Genomic DNA, 15,655 nt, shown 5'->3' on the forward strand with positions numbered 1-15,655 from the left:
GACTTCGGCGACTGTCACGCCTACAAGGCGGGGCCAAGGGAGGACCCTGGGGACCCGAGATCTGGATCGGACACTCTCTCGGTTCCAGGACCCTGGATGGTGGAGGTGGACAAAGCAGAGCTCCAGAGAACACCGCTGGAATGTGATACACCTTCCCCAGACCCCTCGACCTACCTATCCCTTAATTTGTAAGTTATGTCATTAAATAAATCTCCTTTTAACTACGTGGAGTGGCCTTAATAATTTCACCAATATCTGGCGCCCAACGTGGGGCACGAACCCACAACCCTGAGATTAAGAGTCTCATGCTCTACCGACTGAGCTAGCTGGGCGATATTGGTGAAATTATTAAGGCCACTCCACGTAGTTAAAAGGAGATTTATTTAATGGCATAACTTACAAATTAAGGGATAGGTAGGTCGAGGGGTCTGGGGAAGGTGTATCACAGTCCAGCGGTGTTCTCTGGAGCTCTGCTTTGTCCACCTCCACTATCCAGGGTCCTGGAACCAAGAGAGTGTCCACCGATCCAGATCTCGGGTCCCCAGGCGCCTCCCTTGGCCCCGCCTTGTAGGCGTGACAGTTGCCGAAGTCTCAATGGGGGTTGGAACTTCCAGAACAAAGCTGGAATGGCTACCCACTACAAGGAACTTCCAGAACAAAGCTGGAATGGCTACCCACTACAACTTTCTCACCTGGCTCCTCCCTACCACTTCCTGTCAGCTAGTTGCTGACTCAGCCTCCTGACTGCAGGTGAATTTTATGTAACCAAATACATCTTTGCACCATTAAACAAATGTTCCAAAGCATAAACAAAAGTAACACACCTTAAAATAATATTCTACAACATGACAGCTCCTATTGAATGGCAGCTTGGAACTCTATTTTTCTAGAATGATCCTAGGAGAATCAAGATTGCAAATGCATAAAGCCCTCATTCTAGAATGATGTCCCCACTATCCTATCTGATAGCTTCAGTTTATTGTAAGCTTTAGTCAACCTATCTAGTATGGAAACATGTTAGATAGACTTGTTCTTTTCCATCTTGAAAAGTAAAGATATCACTTACATTTATTCTGTCCTTCCACAAAGTCCAGCTTTAGTACATGATTTGGGTATCAAATGGAAACCCAGGGCCAGGGATGGCAAGAAGCCTCATTGGATAAACTCACCATCTGTGAAGCCTGATTGCCTGAGCTTGATCCCAGACCTCAACATGGTCAAAAGAAAGAACTGACTCTATCCAATATGGTGCCCTCTGACCTCCATATCTTCCTGTAGTTCATATGGGTCACATACATATACATAAACAAGTCAATAAATGTAAAGCAATATAAGTCTAACATGTTTTCAGTTATTTGTACAACTCAAGGGAAAAACACAGCAGGGTTTTTTTTTTTTTGCTTTTGTTTTTGTTTTGCAGTCCTGTCAAAATTAAGTACAAAATGGCGGCACACTTTCAACAGGGATGAGGAGGTTCCACATCAAGACGCTGTAACATCTCATACTCAGTATTCCTCTCCATAGTTACAGATATATTTGCTTGAAATCTTCCTCGTGCTATATCTTGCTGAAACAGATAATCTAAATATGTCTGCTTTCTATCGAGGAGGGAATGACCTCCACCCCTACTGACCTATTCCCCCAAAAGGAAGAACAAGAGGTCATTCTTAACCATTTAGAGGAAAGAACAACCTTATGTCTTTTTCTGTGTTCTCCACTTGTTTACTACACAAATACAATCAGTGTGAAGTGGTGTCAATATCTCTGTGACAATGTAATCTTACATGGAAAAGACGTTGGCCCTTATCCATCACTGGTAATGAGGGCACGTATCCCTCCCTGGTAAAGAAGATTCTAAAATTTCCTTGTTATGTGCAAAGACTGTTTGGCTACTCTTGGTTTACTCATAAAAATGTTCAAGGTGAGTAAGTGACTGTGTGCTCTGTTGGAAATCCTGTTGTTTGGAACATTTCACAGTCAGCCCAGTGATAACATCGTGGTGACCACACAGCTGGAACTTCTCTCCTATGAGTCTAACGACTTTTTCTCTTAATACTCCACCTCCTTTGGTTCCGCCCTTCCAGACAGCACAACACACTGTGTGCTGATTTATTCCACCACGCAGGCTGCTCCTGCCTTTTCTTTGTCCGGAATATATGAAGGTCACAGAGAAAAACAGCGTTTCTCGTGTCCTTACACACTGTTACAGAAGCCAGCACCTCTCCCAGCTTGAGGTTATTATTTGGTGATTTGAGCCCTGCTTGGTCTGAACGGCTTGATTTATATCCTGCCTTCCCTTAGATTAAAAATACTGCTGCTTGTAGATTTCAATGTGTGCTTTCATCGAGGCTTTAAGTTTTATTTGCTTTTTGACATTGCTTCTCCTGTGACTTTACAGAGATGCAATTTCAGTGAGTTTCTTTATCATATTAAATAGATACCATCTCCACCTTAAACACAACTCTAGTCCTTCTTCAACTGGCTTTCTTTTGTCCTTTTTTTTTTAAAGAAACCTGCAAGTATAGGATGGAAGAATAAACTATTGTTAACCTCAGACTCCTTTGAATGCTTGAACATCTGTAGCCCCACTGAACATGCCCTGCAATGTCGAGTTCATTTTCTTACTAAGAAACACATTCCACTTCCAGGGCCTCTTTCTGCTAAAATGTCTGTGTTTTTATTGAAATGGAAACTCTTCCTTTCAACTGTGTCTTCAGTACCTTTCCCTCAATATTAAATTTCTAAACGCTCTCCCTTAGGACACACTTTGAGAACGTTTTATATTTTCTTGCTGCTACCATCCCAAATGCTTAGTCACTTCCACTGTGGGACTTAGGGGATGACTGCTTGGTGGTAATAACCCCCTCCAGATTATATACTGCAGTTCTGTTAACCATCCTAACATACAGGACCAGCATATGTCCAATCAACAGTAATAATCTCACTTCTAAACTCTAACTAATATCTTGAATTGGTTTAACCTAAGACTGGAAACCAGTGCTTGTAGAAGCCACACTGTCCTGTAATTCTTCCAATTAAAAAAAAATCCTTAAAGTCAGATTATGTAACTCTAATTTTGGAGACCCTAAGTAGGGTTGTATACCTAAATTACAGAAGTTGTGTGGATCTGCTTTGATTGCATTTTGCCTTATTAGGTTTGACCTAATGTTTCTCAGAGAATCCTGATAAGCATTGATCCAGACCAGTAAAGCAAGAGTGAGAGATGTTATACAAATAAACAAACAAACAAAAAAAAAAACAGGCAATATGGACAAACCTCTTTACTTGTTGAAAGAAAATATGATGGAGAAATGAAAAAGGAATAATATTATTTCCCAACATTAGACTAAGTGTATATGTGTGTATGTGGCAAAGCATAAGGGAATCAAGTGTGAGACAATATTCTAATTAAATGTGCACTAATTATTGTGTAAACCTAGCCAAAAATAAATGCATAGCTAATAATAAATACTTGCTGGTGAATCAGAAGCAGCGTTATTAAATATAGAGTCAAACTATTGAGTTTCAGAGTTCCCAGGGAAGCCAGGTTATATGTTGTGCACTTACTTAATAACAAGAAACTAACACAGGCAGCAGCCTTACTACAAGGAAAGAAAGCAATGCAGATAGTCTATTCGTGTCAGAAGTAGGACAGGGAGGGCTCAAGTCCAATTATTACTGTGGGGAAAAAATGGAAACTTTATTTTTAAAATATTCTTTAGCATCTTGCCACAGAATACTCCAGCCATTATTCCAGTGGCATAGAAGAAAATAAAAATCCTGACCTCATGGAGAAACAATGCAAAGTTTAAATGCTTACCTGATACTGAATTAAGAAGGTGAGAAAAAAGATGGTAATGGGAGTAAAGGCTCAGTGGATGTGGTACTCAACTTTTAAATGTGATCTAGCAAGAATCTGGTGAAATACTTCTGGGCTTACTGAGAAAGATGGTGGAACTAGTTAAGGAAGTGGGTAAGAATACATCATTTAAGACAGAAGGCTTAGCCTGTGAAAAGGCAGAAATGCCCACTCCTAGTGACCAAGGGAACCGCAATTACCTATCCTACATGGTGAGCACAAAGCAAATTATTAAGGCAGTGGAGTTGGAAATGATGATGGCCTCAGTTGAAGGCTCTTGGTGTTTTGAAATAAAATAGTGTCACTCACCTTTGAGAGAAGTGAGAAGCCATTGGTGAGTGCTGCCAGAAACTAACACTGGAAGGGGATTTCTGGATACTCTACTGAGCACAGGCTGTACGAGAGGGCATGGGAGTTGAATTAGGAAGAAAAATGAGAATGCACTTAGAATAATAGTGTTACAAAATCGAAAATTAGCCACAATCTTGGTGAGATGTTCTCAAAATTCTGAAAACATTTGTAAGGTTTACCAGGACCTTAATATGTTAAATGAGAAAGTTGTAAATTAATAGAATATAGTTATATTTTATGTCCTTAATCTTCAGACCTGTACAAAGTACAAATAAATCAGTATCAAAATAGCAATAGCACAAAGGAAAACATCCAAACAGAGCTAAAAATTCAAATTTATTTTTAATAATATCAAGGAAGTCAATCTTAGATGAATTTGAGACCACCTGAAATTTCTCTAAGTTTGTTGTATATATTAAATGTTATATGATCTGTGTTGTACTAGAGGTATAATTATATGACAATTAAACCAATCCATTCCAGAGCTATCTGGAAAGAGAAAGAATAAATTATTGTAATTTTTAAAGATCATTATTTCAGAACTTTGCCTTCTTTCAAAAGTACAAAGTTAAGACTATAAAGCATAGTTCTTATTTTCTGGGCTTTGAGGAAAAGGTCTCTATCTGTAGTCCCGGCTGTTCTGAAACTCATTATGTACTATGTAGCCCCCACTGGCCTCGAACTCCTAGAAACCTTTCTAACTCAGCTTTGATTTACACACATGTATATGCACCGCTAGCACCTGACTAGTCAACATCCTTTATCTCCATTCATTTTCTCTTATTATCAGTAAAACAAAGTAGGTCACTTTGCTTAAAGTGAGGAAACATTCACTCTCTCTTTTTATTGGTGGGGACTGACATGATAAACTTCTTTATAGTTAGTTTAGTGTCAAAGAAATAAGGGAGAGTTAAATTACATGCAATGAAGTCTGGCTGTGTCTCCTGGAATCTACAAACACAGATCCAATGGCAGGCCACCAGGGTGACTAACAATGTCCCCTATCACCTTGGTGTATCCACAGGCTTCTGCAATTTCTCTATCTTTAGTAGGAGATCAACCTAACAACTGTAAGAAAGTTGCATATGTCAGAATTGATGGATGTCATTTCTCCAATTAAGTGACAGAAGACTGGCTTATATCTTGGCATTCTCTCAACCTGGTACCACCATTTCTTTCTCTCATTAAGTTGCAGGTATACTACAATGCACTCTATTAGGAAACTTATAGGACAAGGAGCCCAGCAAGGGTTCCTGCCAGCAGCATAGGAGGAATTGAAGCCTCCATCTAAGAGCACACTGAGTCCTGTTTAGCATTATTACAATGAACCCTTCAGGAAGAACTGCAGTTGACTGCCACTCTGCCAGAGTTCCAGAAATAGATGGTACAAGGACCCAATGCCTGTGTCCACAACCAGGGGAAAACATGTGTACTTCATTCTTTGTAGCTAATTTAGGAGATACATTGTAACTCATAATAATACAGGGCACTTACATTGTAACTCATAATAATACAGGGCACTTTTTCTACATGACTTGGTTTAAAAGACCAGTGAACAAAACAGTGGAGAAACACTGAGTAGATCCCTTTAATACCCTGATTCTTGTGTCATTTCTGAGGGATGAAGGTCAAGCATAAAAGCAGAAACAAATGAGATTGACTTGAAATAACAATAAACCCTCGAGTACTAGGCTGAAAGGATTCAAAGAGAACAAGACCATATTCTGAGTGCTGAAATGCAAGTGCCATCCTCCCATTCTGCTTTGCCTCAGCCTCCGGAATGGGTGCAGCAGCAAATGTGGGGCTTTTATTATTCTACCCTCTTTTCCATACTTTGTGATTTCAAGACTTTACATTCAAATAGTAAAATGACAGCCTCCCACATGCTTGCGAGATGGAACTAAGTCTGCCATTTAACTATTTCTTTTGCTATTTGACATGCTTCCATTTTCCAACCATTGAAGTTCATTTGGTCTTCCTCTTAAATTGTATTGAAGCAAAAGACACAACCTAAGAAGCACCATCTTTTTTATGGCAGTAAAATTCTTTCTTATTTGTTAAAAGTCTGGGATGGTGTATCTTACAGAGAAAGTTTAGTTATATAATGAATAAACATAGTACTAACAAAGCTGTGACAGTGACTATTGATTGTAAATTTGGAAGGATCTAGAACCATCTTGGATAGAAAGCTCTGGCCATGTCTGAGAGAGTTTCTAGAGTACATTCATTGAAGTCATAAGATTTTACATATGGTAACATTATTACATAATCCCAATTTCTAGATTACAGATAAAGGAGAAAGAGAGCTGGATGCTAGAGCTCTTACTTTGTTTCTTGACTGAAGACAAAATGCAACCAGCTTCCTCAGGCTCCTGTTACCATAACTTCTGTGTAGGGCTGGACTGTAACCTTGAGCTATCAGTCAAGATAAACTCTGCCTTCTTTAAGTTTCTTTGGTTAAGTATTTTTTGTTGTAGCAACAAGAAAATTTACTAAAACAATAGGATCCCAGAAAAGTGGCCCATCACTGTTTGTAACAATGGTGAGTTAGAGAGATGGATCTCTCTTTAGAGTTCTGTTGCTATGACTCCAGGAAATATATTTGCTTTGAATGCAATTACCTTCCACTGTATATTGCTGTGGGATATCTTTCTGTATGCTGTGAATATGTGTTGCTCCTGATTGGTTGATAAATAAAACGCTGATTGGCGAGTAGCCAGACAAGAAGTATAGGCAGGGCGAGCAGATGAGGAGAATTCTGGGAAGAGGAAGGGCTGGGTCAGGAGTCACCAGCCAGACACAGAGGAAGCAAGATGACAAGGCAGAACTGAGAAAAGGTATCAAGCCATGTGACTAAACATAGATAAGAATTATGGGTTAATTTAAGTGTAAGAGCTAGTCAGTAATAAGCCTGAACTAATGGCCAAGCAGTTATAATTAATATAAGCTTCTGAGTGATTATTTTATAAGCAGGCCACAGGACTGCAGAGGCTTGGCGGGACTGGAGAAACTTTCCAACTGCAGTATATTCTTGTATGGTTTTAGAATGGCATAAAATTCTCAGTGTAAGTAGCTTTCATCTACTTGCAGCAGAAAACGACACAACTAGTTACTGCACATGGCTACTTTTCAAAGTCTTCACAAGATGTTTACTCAGTTCAACTTCTTTCTCCCACATTAGCCAATCTGGCTATCATTCTCCAAAGATGAATATATTAGTTATGCTAAAACTCATAGTTAATTTAGAAATTGGATCCTCTCTCTTATTAGCAATGTGTTCTTACATGAGTTATCTTATACTCTTGAAGTTTCTGTTTACTTTCTCTACAATGGTGGTGATAAGCTATAGAACAAATGGTTCATTTTTAGTGGTCATATAAAATAATAAAAATGAAATGTTTTAACTCAAGTCTTTGACTTGAAAACATAAAAGGATTAGGGTTATTGTAAGTAGTATGCCACACCACAATGGATTGTGAATACGAGTGTGAATGTTTGCTCTCATTTAAGGAAAATGATATAATTATATTAATTTTCTTAGCACAGAAATTGAATGACTTGTAACAAAATGAGTAAAACTGAAATAGAAAGGTCAACGTCCCCTACAAGTACAGTAAGTTACTCAAGTATATTGAAATAGAAAATTGGCTTGTGTTACTTTAAGTTATGCCATTAAATTCAATCACTGAAGAAATGGCTTGAGCCAGGTGAGGTAACAGATGACTGTAGTCTCAGGACTTGGGAGGCAAAAGGGGTAGGAGTTCAAGGTTGTCCTCTACTATATAGCAAGTTTGAGGCCATCGTGGGCTACATAAGACCTAGTCTAAAAAAAAAGAGAGAGAGAGAGAGAAAAGGTTGTTTCACAAGGAATTAAAAAGAGCAGCTAGGAATAGTCGATGATTGTTTCTTAGATAATAAGGATAGAGGTTGAAGATGGAATTCTCTTAAGAACAGTAGCCAAGAAAAACTTACTTCATTGGGAGAAAATCGGAGATCATTCATTCTTTGTCACTAGAGCCTCTTATGGAATACTAAACCCTCACCCCACTTACTGGATAACCAGAGACTTCCAGATGGCAAGCTCTCTCTTTTAAAATATTTACTCAACATTGGCATCCTTCATAATATAAATGAGGACTGGGAAAATGGCTCAGCAGGGCAAGCACTTGCTTCCAAGCCTTGCAACCTGAGGTCTATCCCTGGAACCTACATGGTAGAAAGAATCGACCCCCTACAAAGTACCCTCTGACCTCTGCATGTGCCCTGAGGAATGCATGCACACCAAATAAATAAGAAAAATAAATAAATAAATAAATATTTTAAAGTAATATTGATCATAAAACAAAATATACTTTAAGTAATATGCTTTATATTTTTCTTCAAAAACTGGTGCTTTATAAATATATGTACAAGTAATAAAGGCATTCCTTTATTAATCTCTTCTCTAAAACTCATTAAAATTCTATAGTTGCTGAAACCCAATGATAATTTTATCTTCTAGGAGAGCATGAACGCTAGCCTAACTACAAACTTCAGCACATTCCTGCCAAAAGCTGTGGTACTGGGAGCGTTCTAAGGCTTGATGCCTGCATTAAGATATTACTGGCTCTCTGGCTCCCTGGCTCTGGCTCTGTCTGTGTGTCTCTCTCTCTGTCTCTCTGTTTCTATCTCTGTCTCTGTGTGCCTCTGTCTCTGTCTTTGTCTTTGTCTGTGTCTCTTTGTGTTTGTCTTTCTCTCTGTGTCTCTCTCTAAATATACGTGTGTATGTGTGTGTGTGTGTGTGTGTGTGTGTGTGTGTGTGCATTCCTGAGTGTCTATATCTACAACTACTCATGCATTCCATATGTTAACATATACAAAACAAGACAGTAAAGATCTAGCAATTCCTGACCCTAGCAGTTCATGATTTTTCACTTTCTTGAGATGCTACTCTTTGACCTGGCTGTATTACAGAAAACCCTGTGACCATAGCTCCATGCTACAGAGTAGTGGACAGTGTCCCAAACAAGGAACTGACACATATTCATATAAACAAAGTTATAGTTGTAAGGGAAGGGAGGGGACAATCAGTGTCACATGAATGATCAGGCAACACAGAAGAAACTTACAACAATTCAATATATTTTAGAACAAAGGTTTGTAAGAATGATCCACACTGGTCCAAAATTATCTCCATTCCATCTGGAATGCTCAGAGAACTGAGTGGATGATGGTGTGACACATTGGCTCAGAGTAGATGAGGCAAAATCATATCCAAAAAAAATAGTCTTCTCATCTTATTACTTGTAAAGAGCTGACCTTGGCATCTATTTCGACCTCATTGAAAAACAAGGCAAAAATCAGAAAGCATTCTGTAACAAAACTAGGTAAAAGAAAAGTGACATAAAAAAAAGAGAGCTGGGGGGCTGACTCAGCGGGTAGAGTACTTGCCCTGCATATTTAAAAACCCAGAACCCATGTAAGAGTCAGGCATGGCAGCACACATGTAATCCTGCCACTCCTACAGCAAGATGGGAAATAGAGAATTCTAAAGAGCTCCTGGACCCAGCTAGCCTGGCACACACAGCAGCCAACAACAGCAACAATAACAAAAGTGACCCTGTCTCAAACAACATAGAGGTAGAGAAGTGACATCCTACGTTAACTTAGGACCACATGACCTGTGTATACCCCTACACACACAAAACCTTTGAAAAGAAGAAAGATACAAAAGAAAGAGAGAGCAAATGAAGTATTATTTACTAAAAAACAATTAGTGAGCCAGGTGTGGTGGCGCATGCCTTTAATCCCAGCACTCAGGAGGCAGAGGCAGATGGATCCCTGAGTTTGAGGCCAAGCCTGTTTACAGGGTGAGTTTCAGGACAATCAGGACTACCCAGAGAAACCCTGTGCTGAAAAACCAAATGTGTGTGTGTGTGTGTGTGTGTGTGTGTGTGTGTGTATGTAGTGTTACATATAACATTACTTCCACATGTGTGCAATGGGATGCCCCTCCCCATATAAATACATATAAAAAATTTAAATCATTCCACAAAAATCCTAAGCAGCAAGAATGGGCATAGCTGAAAATAACATCACTGGACATTTAAAAAGACGGAAGAAACTGAATTTCATAATAGTCTATCCAAATGTTTAATAGCAAAAGTGATCTACTCACATCTTATAGGGAGGGCACCTGCTGTCTTCTTATCTCTGTGCCTCTTCTCTATGCTGAGAACTACATGAAGACCCAAATTATCCCAACCATGCACTCACCTCCTAAATGTATTTTAGCTATACCATACACTAGAATTCCTTACCTAAATGAGACGTGTGTTCATTTGTACGCTGATCACTTTTGATGGTCCATCCTTCTTGGTCTGTATCACTTGTATATACTTATAGGCAGATTCAGTGTGGCACCTGACCAATGTTTCCTGTAGTTCATGTGCATAATGTCTAGTCATCTCCTAATAAATGTAAGGGAGACACTGAATACTTCTAGTCACAAAGCAGTGGCAAAGGTAACAGGGTGTCACTCTTGGTTGGTGTGACAAAGGTGGTGATGTGGTACCACCACGGTTATATTATACATTAGTTATAATACATAATTTATTATAGTTATGACTATATCATAGTCATGAGCCATGGTGCATTTTTTTCAGTAATGGACATGTTTACAACGCTGGTCTCATAAGACTATATTGCCTACAGAAGGGATAGCTCTTTTAACCTATGTAGCTAAACACAAGGATAGTCACACAATGACAAAAATACCTAAAACCTCATTTTTCAGAATATACCTCTTTATTAAGAGACATGAGACTCTGTAACACAAAAATTTCACAATCTTTAGGACTTTACTATGTTAGAACTGTAAATATTTTGTGCTGGTTGGCTCATTGGTTTAATAAATGCATTTCTTTGTTTTTAAAGTATGTGTATGGGTGTTTTTGTTGCATGTATGTATGTACACTACAGGTGTGCCTGGTACCAAAGGAGGCCAGAAGAGGGTATTAGATCTCCATGGGTTATAGTTACAAAGGGTTGTAAGATACCATGTGGGTACTCAGAATTGAACCTGGGTCTTCTGCAAGAGCAGCCAGTGCTCTTACCTTCTGAATCTTCTCTCCAGCTCAATAAATACATTTTTACAATGATATTTTGACTAATTGCTCTTGACTTGTGATGAGTTTACTGTGACTTCCCCTTTTACATACTACATTACACTAGCATCTACAGTATACTATATCAAATATGTTCCTCTTTCCTGTTCCGTGGTACAGAGTGTCTGCATATTATCTTTGAAAAGAGCAAGCCGTATTTCCCATGCCACTAAGAAAATGAATTCTCCATTATTTTGAGGGTACTTGGTAGTGCAGCCTCCCCCATGAAAGCCTCCAGGTGATCATGATGATAGGATGACATCCCAAATGCACTCTGTAAAACACTACTTAGAAGACACGGGTAAGGTGACCTTAAACTCGTTGAATGAATCTATGCGACAGCAAATGTGGAGGTATAAGAAATCAAGTTCAAGTTTGTAGTGTTTTATTCTTGATGAAACTTAGAAAAGAAGTACTACCATAGGTCTAAGGAGTGGTGAGCAGGGCTGTATTAAGGAAGACCAGATGTAGTTTGGATGGATGGCCTGTGGCATGCTCAAGTATTATATGTGGTCTCCTGTAGACCATGATGCAACAAGGATGGTGGGCAGGGAGGAGGAATAGAGAAACAGACTAGGGCTGATTTTTCTTAAGCTGGCATGGTCTGATACAGACTGCCAAGGAGCTTAAAAACTATAAATCTAAATGTACCATTGTTATGGTGAAGGTGGGAGATTGAAACAGATTTCATTTAATCACCTGTCAGGAATATTTATAGTATTTAATTATAAAGAATGTGATATGAGCATGTTTTGGAGTTATAGGCTCCAATTGAAAACATTTCCCTCTAAAAGAAACAGAGGCTCAGAAGACTTGGGAAGCACATGAAACTTGAAGCTCAGAAAGAGAAATTCAAGTAGCTCACAAAATTTATAAGCCCGGGGAAGCTCAGAAAGTTGCAAGATTCATGGGGATGCCCTCCAAGTGTATATAATCAGGAAACAACTGTTGGGGGAGATGCGTCCCTCTCTGGTGAGGCTTCCTACAAGTTGGGTTAGGTAGCTGCCAGGAAATAAGAGGCATCACCATTGCTTGGCTCGACTTTTCAACAATGCAGCTGCCTTTGAATCACCCATGTTCATGTAACGAACCACTTGTCTATACAACTGTACACAACCCAATCACTCATTGGTTCACTAAGCTAGACCTTAGTGGGATCATTTCTTCAGTCTGCTAGCAGTGCCCTATCCCTATTGAGAAGATATTTGCCCAATTCTCCCCAGGAAAAGTCACAGAGCATTGGTTCTCCATTTGTGATCTGAGCTGAGCATATTTTACCTCTCTTAGAAATTCCCTCAACTAAATAAATAAATGTAAATAGAAGTTCTGACAATGGAAGGCGTAACTTCCTACAGTCTAATTGTAATTATATTCCTAACTTAAAAAAAAAGTCATCCTCACAGCTGAACTTTGATGGTAAGAGACATGAAAGGAAATAAACGTACTATCTTAATATCATCCACACACCAAAAGCATGGAAGTAATATGGATTAAATACTGAAATCTTTTAAAGCACATTTATACACTGAATGTCATATTGCTGCATACAATCACTGTAACTCCAGTCTCTGCAGTATTAGCCTAAAGTCTTTTCATTGGGTTCAGTGACCCAAGTAAAGTCTTTGGATGTACACAGCTGCAGAGAAATATATTCTGATGAACATCAAGTAAGAATTCCAGAGAATCTTCAATATTAAAAACTAGGCAAAGGCTTTCTCCCTACCCCCACCCCCATAATTAGGAAATACGTGTGCTTCTCTCTGATGTTATTTTTCCTATTCAGTGTGGAAATGTGAGGAAGCAGTTTTCTCCTGCACATTCTCACTCAAGAGTCTTTTAACAGGGCCAGGCACACAATCTTCCATTGTGATGAGTTTTCTCATCATCCAAGCTACCTTGATTTCTTTCTCTAGAACACTGTGTACAGAATGGAGGTCAGAAAATTTGTGACCTTCGCTGCCTTCCTCTTCATGCATTCTGAGGGCTGAAGAGCTGGGATTCCATTATCACTACATGATGCCATGTGTTTTTCAAGCTTACAGTGAAGTTCTATGACCTTGTCTAATAGGATTAATTTTTAATATGGTATATAGATTGTGAGAGGCCATTTTTTTCTATGACTCCAAAAGTCAATTATGAAGCAAAACTGAAAAACATCCTCATTATTTTAAAGACCCTCAGTTTCTGAGACCCCATGACTAAATTTTGGGGGTGGGAGTCTCAAGATCCAAGGATCCATAATGGAGAATACACATTTTAGTTTCATCTCACCTTAATGAGAAAAGAATTAAACTAATAGTAGTTAAATATTTCCTGCTACTTTAATATAAATCTTCCTAAAATATGAGCTGTGTGCTGAAAGCAGTGTTCATAGATGAATCATTGTTAACTCAAATCTCAGATGGCATTCCACTAAAGTGACATAATTTAAAAAGTGCTGAATGATAAATAACTTGAGAAATTGCTGTTAGACTGCCACAGAAGCAAAGATGTCCTGAATCGGTGCATACAAGAATCACACTAAGATACATGTAGTTATTACAAAGATAAAATCAGAGCTTCATCAAGTGGTTCAACTAGCAATTGAAGTTAAAAATCTAGGACAGCCAGGAGACTAAACTGAAGGCAGGAGGTGAGGGCTAAGGGTGTGTGTGTAGGGGGGTGTAGGTTACAAAGCTATGTGACTCTGTGTCTCCTTTGTCCCTGTGCTTAACAGACAGAAGGAACAGGAAGAATCCATGATACAGGTTTGGGGAGGTTGATTGAATGCGTAATTGGGAAATATAAATTTACATTGTGTTTATGTCCATTGTCAGAGAAGTAAAGACATGTCCAATGGTCGATAAGCCAGAGCCATTAAAAACTCAATTATGGAAGGGTCTGTGTGCCCCTGACCAGCTCCCCTCCTAATGGCTTTAGGAAGAGAGAGACACATGGGTAATACTCAAATACTGGGCAATCGTTTCGTAATATCTATTTAAAAGGAAGTCTCCAGCTGCCATGGTCAGTGACCAGCGATGGAGAGAGGCCTCCGGTTGACAAAGACAGTGAACATCCTAGCAGTCTTGAAGATGACGCAGGATACTGTGTCCTGCTGCAGCGGTCCAGCAGAGTGCTAGAGCTGTGCCATCCCTTACCAGGAAGGGTAGGATGAAGGGCTGTTATCAGCTAACCTGTGAACACTAGAAACAACGTGCATTACATAGAACATAATGTCACACGTGTAAATGAGAGATATACAAAAGTTTGTCCACAAAGTAATTTTAGAAAGAGACACAATTATTGGAGAATCGTGATTACTTTTAGAAAGGAAGCTGGGATGGAGCTTTGAATGGAAAAACTCGACTCATTTTTAACTTTTTGAGCAAGTATGCCTTTTGAGTATGTTGACCACACAATTCCAATTTTTAAAAAAATGAAATTTAATTATAATCAAATAGAAAAAGCAAGTCTCATTGTGTTAGAAAATGTTTTCTCAGAAAAAAAAATATTTATATAGTTTCAATAAATGAGAGAACAGCAAATTCTTATTTCATAGCCAGTAAGAATGAGTTTACAAGAAAAGAAAACATTGTTTCAATCGATGTACCAAAGAGGGGGAAAGACTACAAACTCTTGCAAACTGGTATCCATTTCTCTCATTAGGGCTTTGGGATTACTATTTAAAGAGACTTGATTATGAAATGATTCTTTTGATACTCCATTTCTATTTTATCCAGCCTGTCTGGAAATGCAGATGGATAAAGTAAATTTCCATTTCCCGACACAGTAGTTTCAGCATTTCTGCTCTACATATTTTTATACTTTGTGTGTACAACTATTTTATATAGTGGGCTTGTTTTATTAACAACAATCTTAAACAATTTTTGGTGGTAGATACTGTCTAAATTTAATTAGAATAAAGTAAATTAATAAAGAGGACAATCAATTCCAAGGCAAAGGTTTCAAACTCTTTTAGCTACAGTTATATGCATTAAGCTTTCTAGAATGTAGAGAACAATGCACCTAAATTTTCTTTTTTTTTTAAAGAAAGGGGAGTAAAACCCTCTGTTCTCCACAGTAACCTATCTTTGTGCAGTCACTGGGGAAGCAATGCTGTGCTGGTCGGTCAGTCCTATGAGCAAGTTAAACACTCGAGCAGGATAAATAATGGGCACATTTTGAAGATATATTAAGAGCTGACCTATTTTATAAGCTTGTTTATCTGGGAAGCTGTAAAGTTAGATTAGCCTTCATGAATTCTCAAGACACAGAAAACCAGTCCTGAAATTCCAATAACACTGACAAATGAAGGAAGTGT

General features: G+C 38.6%; 1 non-coding gene across 1 annotated transcript; it reads right to left on the reverse strand.

The window, feature by feature from the left end:
- Positions 1-259: 259 nt before the first annotated feature.
- On the reverse strand, positions 260-332 carry Trnak-cuu (transfer RNA lysine (anticodon CUU)). Its single transcript has one exon. It is a non-coding gene; the product is annotated as a tRNA-Lys (tRNA).
- Positions 333-15,655: the final 15,323 nt, after the last annotated feature.

The sequence above is a fragment of the Peromyscus eremicus genome, chromosome 12, assembly GCF_949786415.1.
Source record: "Peromyscus eremicus chromosome 12, PerEre_H2_v1, whole genome shotgun sequence".
Taxonomy (NCBI): domain Eukaryota; kingdom Metazoa; phylum Chordata; class Mammalia; order Rodentia; family Cricetidae; genus Peromyscus; species Peromyscus eremicus.